Raw genomic sequence first — 9,183 nt, forward strand, 5'->3', positions numbered from 1 at the left:
TTGTCCCCCCTCCTGTCTCCCACGACGGCCCGCACTCACATTACATTCGGGCCTGGGCACACTTACGTCATCAATGATGCACTGTTCAGTAGAAAAGCGCTCTCGCTCAGCCCAGTGGAGATACTTTCTCATACGCACTTGTACACAGCACCTTATATCAATATACAATGCAATACTTTCTACATTCGCACTTGTACACAGCACCTTATAACCTGTATATTTATAACAATCTGTACATACAACTCAACATCCAGGTTTCTTCACTAACCGCATCTGTTTAATGTTCATCATTTTTTATTATTATTATTTTATTTTTTCAGATTTATTTTGTGTTGGTCACTTGTCACTTTATGTACACTGGAAGCTTCTGTAGCCAAAACAAATTCCTTGTGTGTGTGAAGCACACTTGGCAATAAAACTGATTCTGATTCTGATTCTGATTCTTGCGTTCATTGAATGGTAAGAATGATTAATAAATCCATGTGAAACAGTCCCTTAAAAGTCACGTCTCGCTTTCAGTTTCGGGCTTTGGTGCATTTTGCAAAGCCCAAGTGAACCGTGCTCAGGCACACCTCTTCCAACCGGGCCAGGGCCGGCCAAGTGAACCATGCCTGAGCCCGATTCAGCGCACTCATACTTCTCAAACGATCCGGGAAATGGGCCTGGGCATGGTTCGTATAGCATAATGTGAGTAGGTCCTAAATGAAGCAAGTAACATAGATGTATATATAAAAAGAAAAAAAATCAGACAGAAAGAAACCAGTCAGTGATAAGGAGTGACAACAATGTGAGTGATATAATGATAGTAATAATGACAGTAAACGAGCAAGAAAGGACAACAGTAATGATCATTAACAACAACCTCTACAATTATAATAATAATAAAAATTTCCAAGAAACGACACTAACTACTACTACTACAGAGTTTCTAATGTTACAACTATTACTACTGCTACTACAGCCACAACCACTACTACTACTGATAGTATTACAACGACTACTACCACTGATACTACTACTACTACATCTACTACTACTACCACTGATACTACTACATCTACTACTACTACCACTGATACTACTACTACTACATCTACTACTACTACCACTGATACTACTACTACTACATCTACTACTACTACTACTGATACTACTACAGCAATGACTGCTACTACAACATCTCTAATAACTGATTTCTTTTATCTTGGTCATGATGACAGTAAATAATATTTGACTAGATATTTTTCAAGATGCTAGTATTAAGCTTAAAGTGACATTTAAAGGCTTAACTAGGTTAATTAGGCAAGTCATTGTATAATAATGGTTTGTTCTGTAGACTGTTTTCTCACTAGTGAAGCATTCAGTTCCCCTTCATATGGGAACTTCAACGTGTGTCTGTTATTAAACAGACTTTTGGGAGTGCTTTAGACGACCAATCACATCTGAAGATAAGAAAACGGGCCAATGAAATGCCAATTGAATTGGCGGAGCTTAGCTCCACAGCTGAAACTGATGAGCCAATTAGGGCTATATCAGTCGGCTGCTGGAGCCAGCTCATCAGAATTGTTGCTTCAGACCCGATCTGAGACTGAAGAACCCTTCTGCTGAGCTGACTTCCAACATTGAAGAAAGCATTATTCTCACCAGTGCGAGGGAAGACGTTCTAGCGGCGGTCGAGCTGGGTTTCCCGTCCCCTTGGCGTTTCGCTGGTGACCTGAAAGAGCAGTTTGTTAAAAGAGCAGAATTCCCTAAGAGAGCACACGGTCGTGCAGCGCGTCTTTTTAAAGATGTCGTTTCGACCGTGCATTTCTGGATGCGGTGGTTTCCTCTCCCCGGATGACAGGCACGAGTACTGCGTCACATGCTTGGGGGTCCAACATGTTGATGCGGTGCTCGCGGACAGTTCTTGCCCGCATTGCGATGGCTTGACTGTTGCGCAACTGAGGTCGCGGCGAGCTCTTTTATTAGGGCAAGTCACCCCTGCTGCTCCCCGCCAAGCGGTTAGCACTCGGGCAGGCCTGAGGGTTACAGTGGGGGCTAATCCGTCGCCTTCGGGCCCGCGGACCCCTCGCTCCTCGTCAGTGCGCTCTGTTTCTGCTTCGAGTGTTAGCGCTGGTCCATCCTCTGGGTTGGCCGCGCTCTCATTAGATGACACCGGGGACGTGATGTCCATCGCTGCATCGGAGGGCGGGCTGACATGCTCTGATGAAGATCCGGACCCCCTGCCACCCTCCGGGGTTATCAGTGAGGTTTCGGATCTAGAGTCGGACATGTTAGCCGTGTTATTCCGGGCTGCTTCGGCCGTGGGACTGGAGATGGCTTGTCCCCCAGAACCGGGGCCGGACCGCTTAGATGGGTGTTACGTGGGGGTGAAGAAGGCGAAGCCTTTTAGACCCCCCGTCCCCTTCTTCCCGGAGGTACACAGAGAGCTCACGCAGGCATGGAGGGCACATTTTTCTGCCCGGTCCTCGTGCGCTCCCGCTCTCACCTCCCTCGATGACGGAGCGGCCAGGGGTTATGAGGCGATTTCCCCAGGCGGAGCGTGCTCTGTCCGCAGAGCTGCTCCACTCGGAGAGGTCCGCCCTCACTCCCTTCCAAAGCGTGCAGGTTATCTGAGTCTCTCACGGCCAGAGCCTGCACTGCTGCGGGCCAGGCCACCTCCGCTCTGCACGCTATGGCCACCTATCAACGCTACCAAGCCGAGAAGCTGGCCAAGATGCAGGAGGGCGGTTCTCCCCCAGGCTTGCTGCATGAGCTCCGCACGGCAACCGATTATGCTCTCATGACTATTAAATCGGCTGCTCGTGCCCTGGGGAAGACGATGGCCACATTAGTGGTCCAGGAATGCCACCCCTGGCTGAGCTTGGCTATATGAGAGACGTTGACAAAGCTTGCTTTCTTAACGCTCCCGTATCCCAGGCCGGCCTTTTCGGCGACACCGTCGGGGAGTTCACCCAGGAATTCTCCGCGGTGAAAAGCAGTCCAAGGCGAGGGGTGAGGTCATCTATCAGCGGGCTCGAAAAACTGCTCCTCCCGCTGCCCCTTCCGCTGCGGTTGCTCTTCGCCGAGGGCGTCCACCCGCGGCTTCATCTGCTCCGCTTTCGCTGCCCGCTCCGGCCAGGCGGCAATGCCGAGCCTCCCGCGGGACTGCAACGCCCCCGCCCCAGGGCGCCGCTAAGTCCAGTAAACGGACCGCGAAGCGTTCCTGGGACGGGCCATTCGGAAAAGAGGGGACCTGCTCTTTCCTCGGTGGGGGGCCGAGGATTATTAAATCAGTCCACAACGACTTTAAACTCCTCGCTGCCGGCCCCTGGGCTGGCGGCAACCAAATTTCCAAAAGAGCAGTTTCCTCTCTCTCCGGATGCGCGAGCCCGAGTACTGCCAGTCTGGGACGCTCCGCCTTTCAGCTCGCAGCACCGGGACCCTTCGCCTCAGGCCCTCAGAGTGCAGCAGGACGGACTCCTTTCTCTCACTCTGGCCTCACCGCGGGATCCAGGGAGGAAGGTAAGAGAAATTCTCTTATTTTCAGCTCTTCCCCGGGACGCACCGCTTCCCGGGATGAGCACTCCCATCCCGAGCTGCCCCTCCGCTGGCACGTCAGTGATCGCTCCGATGGTGCCATTAGCGCGCGCTCTGCCAGCCTGGTTAGCGCTGCCCAGCGCATCGCGGTGGCTCATACGGACGGTCAGACTCGGCTATGCGATTCAGTTCGCTATTCGCCCTCCCAAGTTCACGGGTGTCCTTTTCACGAGGGTGATCCCCGTGAGCGCCCCTGTCTTGCGAGAGGAGATTGCGGTCCTCCTGGCGAAGGACGCAATCGAGCAGGTCCCTCCAGCCGAGATGGAGTCCGGGTTCTACAGCCCGTATTTCATCGTGCCAAAAAAGAGCGGGGGGTTAAGACCAATCCTAGATCTGCGCAGACTGAACTGTCATTTATACTAAATGCTTTCAGAATGCTTACGCAGAAACGCTTGCTTCAGAGCGTCCGTCCACAAGATTGGTCTGCAGCCATAGACCTGAAGGACGCGTATTTTCATGTCTCTATTCTTCCACGCCACCGCCCTTTTCTCCGGTTTGCGTTCGAAGGACGAGCGTGGCAGTACAAAGTCCTCCCCTTCGGGCTCTCTCTGTCTCCGCGGGTTTTCACCAAGCTCGCGGAGGGTGCTCTGCGCCACTGCGGCTTGCGGGCATCCGCACACTCAACTATCTCGATGACTGGCTCATTCTAGCCTCTTCTCGCGATCAGTTGATTATGCACAGAGTCAAAGTGCTTCGGCACCTCGACCAGTTGGGGTTTCAGGTCAACCGAGAGAAGAGCAAACTTTGCTCTGTGCAGAGGATCTCTTACCTCGGGCTGGAGCTGGATTCGGTTGCTATGGTTGCGCGCCTCTCCGAGGAGCGCGCCAGGCTAATGCTTTCCTGTGTAACGAGCTCCACAGGAAAATAGTGGTCCCACTGAAATGTTTTCAGAGGCTCCTGGGGCATATGGCATCCGCAGCCGCGGTCTCGCCGCTCGGTTTGCTTCATATGAGACCACTTCAGCGTTGGCTTCGCGATCGAGTCCCCAGACGGGCATGGCGCGCGGGTACGCACCGGGTGAACATCACTCTGCTGTGTCTCCGCACCCTCAGCCCCTGGACGGATCTGGCTTTTCTACGGGCCGGAGTGCCCCTAGGGCTAGTATCCAGGCATTTTGTCGTAATGACACATGCCTCCAGCACGGGCTGGGGGGCCGTGTGCAACGAGCATGCAGCCGCGGGTTCGTGGTCCGGACCCCGCCTGCATTGGCATATCAACTGCCTGGAGCTGTTGGCAGTGTATCTGGCTCTCCGCCGCTTTTTTCCGGTGTTGGAGCAGAAACACATGCTGGTCAGGACGGACAGCATGGCGGCGGTGGCTTATATCAACCATATGGAGGGTATGCGCTCTCGCCGCATGCCTCAGCTCGCTCGCCGTCTGCTCCTTTGGAGTCACACGCGGCTGAAATCACTGTGTGCCATTCACATCCCGGGCGAGCTCAACCGTGCAGCCGATGCGCTCTCACGGCAGCTAGTGTCCCGAGGAGAATGGAGACTCCACCCCGATTCGGTCCAGCTGATATGGGCGCGCTTTGGGGAAGCCCAGATCGATCTGTTGCTTCCACCGAGAACGCACATTGCCAGCTGTTTTATTCCCTGACCGAGGCACCCCTCGGCACGGATGCACTGGCTCACAGCTGGCCATCGGGCACGCGCAAATATGCGTTTCCCCCAGTGAGCCTAAACGCACAAACTTTGTGCAAAGTCAGGGAGGACGAGGAGCAGGTCTTGTTTGTTGCGCCCCTCTGGCCCAACCGGACCTGGGTTTCGGAGCTCACACTCCTCGCGGCGGCCCCTCCTTGGCGCATTCCCCTAAGGGAGGACCTCCTCTCTCAGGGACGGGGCACCATCTGGCACCCACGCCCAGATCTCTGGAACCTCCACGTGTGGTCCATAGACGGAGCGCGGAGGACTTTGGTGACTTACCGCCCGCGGTACTTAACACCATCACTCAGGCTAGAGCACCCTCTACGAGGCATGCCTACGCCCTGAAGTGGAGTCTATTCTCTGAGTGGTGCGCTTCTCCCCGAGAAGACCCCCGAACTTGCCAGATTAGCATTGTGTTATCCTTCCTTCAGGATAAGCTGGAGCGTAGGCTGTCACCCTCCACACTGAAGGTTTACGTGGCGGCATCTCCGCTCATCATGACGCGGTGGATGGCAACACGCTCGGGAAGCATGATCTAATCATCCGATTCCTCAGAGGCGCGCGGCGATTAAATCCATCCCGCCCCCCTCTCATGCCCTCTTGGATCTCTCTTTAGTCCTGGTGGCTGCAGAGAGATCTGTTTTAGCCACTCGATTCTGTATTCTGTCATTATGACAGCTCTGCTGATCGCATTGGCGCCATTCAAGAGAGTTGGGGATCTGGAGGCATTTTCGGTCAGCGAATCGTGCCTTGAATTCGGGCCGGGTTACTCTCACGTTGTCCTGAGACCCCGACCTGGCTATGTGCCCAAGGTTCCTACCACCCCATTTATAGATCAGGTGGTGAACCTGCAAGCGCTGCCTGCGGAGGAGGCAGGCTCAGCCCACTCACTGCTTTGTCCCGTTCGCGCTTTGCGCCTTTACGTGGAACGAACGCAAAATGTAAGATCATGTGAACAGCTCTTTATCTGTTATGGTGGCCGGCAGAAGGGAAGTGCCGAGTCAAAACAGAGGTTGGCCCACTGGTTAGTTGATGCCATCGCCCTCGCTTATCAATGCCAGGGCGAGCCGCGCCCTCCTAACGTGAGAGCGCACTCCACTAGAGGTGTCGCTTCCTCATTGGCGTTAGCACGCGGCGCCTCTCTCACAGATATCTGCAGAGCTGCGGGTTGGGCGACACCTAACACATTTGCGAGGTTTTATAACCTCCGAGTGGAGCCGTTTTTTCCCGGTTATTGGGGAATCCCAATCAATCGGGGGAGAATTAAGCTCGGTGTCACAAACGCTTGCTGCGCCAGGCTCCCTAAACCGGAGATGCGTGCGCTTTTTCCTATTCTACTAGTAAGTTTCCCTTCTCAGGCGAACCCTAGAGAATTCCTCCGAGGCCCCCAGCATCGACTCAGCGGAGGAGTCGAGTGCATGGCTCAGTGTGCGGTTGGTATGCCCATTAGGTCTACACGCATATTGAGGATCGGTGCCAGCTATGTGCATCCCCATTTGGTGATGTCATATGCATTATTACCACGGTGTGTTCTCCCTTATTAGGCGGTCCCGTGTCTTCCCTAAACCGCTAACCAGCTTATCATATGTAGCACTCCCCCTCATTAGGGCTAGTCCATATGTCTCCTTACCATCAGGTCTCCCCTTTTAGGGTAGCAGGTGGTCTCCGCTGCGTCCTCCCCCTTCGGGGACTGGCACGCTTTCCCAACGACTGTCGTATTTCCAAAATCCCTAGTCTATATTAGCTAGGTAAAAGCACACTTACGACCCCCGATTTAAAACTTTATTCCCATGTAATGGTAATATGTTGGGCCTAGGGGACGTTGGAAGGTTGCGCTCTTGGTGATGTCAGTGCGCTCACGCTTTGGCTTGGCAAACTACACATCAGGGACGCGACAGGCTTAGCTGCTGTGGCGCTTTCCATACAGTCTCCCAAAAGTCTGTTTAATAACAGACACACGTTGAAGTTCCCATATGAAGGGGAACGTCCTGGTTACGTACGTAACCCACGTTCCCCGAATAGGGAACGGAGACGTGTGTCTCCACTGCCACAGCACCTGAGTCTCCAGCTGGGAGCTGAGCGATCGGCTCTTCAGCAGGCAAATTCTGATGAGCTGGCTCCAGCAGCCGACTGATATAGCCCTAATTGGCTCATCAGTTTCAGCTGTGGAGCTAAGCTCCGCCAATTCAATTGGCATTTCATTGGCCCGTTTTCTTATCTTCAGATGTGATTGGTCGTCTAAAGCACTCCCAAAAGTCTGTTTAATAACAGACACACGTCTCCGTTCCCTATTCGGGGAACGTGGGTTACGTACGTAACCAGGACGTTTTTCCTCTTACAAAGTTCGCCATGTAAATAGCAAATGCGCAACGCAAAATAGCAATGGTGCGACGCAACTGACTGTTAAAGGGAATGGAAGATGAGACCTTACTTGTTTTAATGCTCATTATGCTCAAAACACACCTATAACTAGGGCCAGATGGAATCTGCGGACGTTCATTGCTATTTCTGCGCATAATTTTGTTAAAAATCTGCGGATTTACGCGGAATGATTTTGGGAGTAACATAACTAAAAACTTAATATAAGAAATAAAAAAATAATACCTTTTTAACTTTTATTTAATGTTTACAATGCAAATCCAATTAGATCCACTTTATTTGGTAAATAAAGTAAGTCTCTTATATAATATATCTCTTACAAGACAGAAATGATTACTTTACACACTGTATTGTAAATAAATCATATGAATATTTTCATGTTAGTCAATAATATTACTGAAATTAATTTAAAAACTGAATAAATATAAATGTACACACATTTACACAAGTAAATGTATCATTGAATAAACCGAATCAATGATGGGCTTAAAATCTGTGGAAATTCTGTGCGCGCAGATTCCGTGTGGGCCTAGCCATAACTCAATAAAAGAATAAGCACAACCCCGTTAGACCATGCGCAGACCATATTTTCCATTCTTAAAATAGCAAAAGTGGATTCGGACATGCCCTGAATGCTTTTCCGCCATGCACTTTAGACTTTACGCCTAGATAGTTATAATAGAGCCCTTCGTAACTTAGACTTATCATAGCATTTATAAACTGCCACTCTCAATGTACTGTAGATTTGAAGTGCTTCTTGTATCCTCACTCGTAACTTGCTTTGAATAAAAGCATCTGTTAAATGAATAAACATACTAATCTCTTGGCATAAACAAAGAAATTGATCATTTCAACCATTTAAAGTTTTTATGGCTATAGCCTAGAATATACCAGTGCACCATATACTAAGATTTCGTGGAACACAATTCAGCATCTGTGAAGATCTGCTGGATGTTTTCTGTCGCTAAGTGCTTGGGTGGTGTTTTGTTTGTGATAATTGGGCACACAATACCCCTCTCACACTGATTGACTGGCAGTAAATTTGCTGGTGGATTCACAGTTGTAACAATCCAATCAATAGGATGACCTTATAAAAGTCTGCATCAGGGTTTGCGCTCCTGTTTAAGCAAATCCCAACGCTGCGATTCAAATTCAAGCATTCTCTTGGCCTTAAATGACCTGGTGTATGGGGAGCAATGATTTCTTTATCCACTTATTTTGCTGTTGTGTCTAAACATTGTTTGTTAGATGATTTGCCCGTGGAGTTTACTGCATTTAAGACTCCAGCGCAGTGGGAAAGAGTCAATCGCTCAAACCTTTAACTACCGCTGAGAGTGATCACATCCCGTTTTCAGTTACTAGAGAATGACCAGAGATACCAGCACAAAGTTCATTACCACTGCTTTTAAAATGCCTTCTATACTTAAAGTCAGAATTATTAGCCCTCCTAAACTATTAGACCCCCCCCTGTATATTTTTCCCTCAATTTCTGTTTAACGGAGAGATTTTTTCAACACATTTCTAAGCATAATAGTTTTAATAACTCATTTCTAATTTCTAACTAAATTTCTTGTATCTT

At 50.4% G+C, this 9,183-nt stretch overlaps 1 protein-coding gene across 1 annotated transcript in view; it reads right to left on the bottom strand.

Annotated features, from left to right (window-relative positions):
- LOC130240897 (gamma-aminobutyric acid receptor subunit alpha-2) overlaps positions 1–9,183 on the bottom strand; it is a 152,583-nt gene that overhangs the window by 81,408 nt on the left and 61,992 nt on the right. The window lies entirely within an intron of this gene.

This window comes from Danio aesculapii, chromosome 14 (assembly GCF_903798145.1).
Source record: "Danio aesculapii chromosome 14, fDanAes4.1, whole genome shotgun sequence".
NCBI classification, from domain to species: domain Eukaryota; kingdom Metazoa; phylum Chordata; class Actinopteri; order Cypriniformes; family Danionidae; genus Danio; species Danio aesculapii.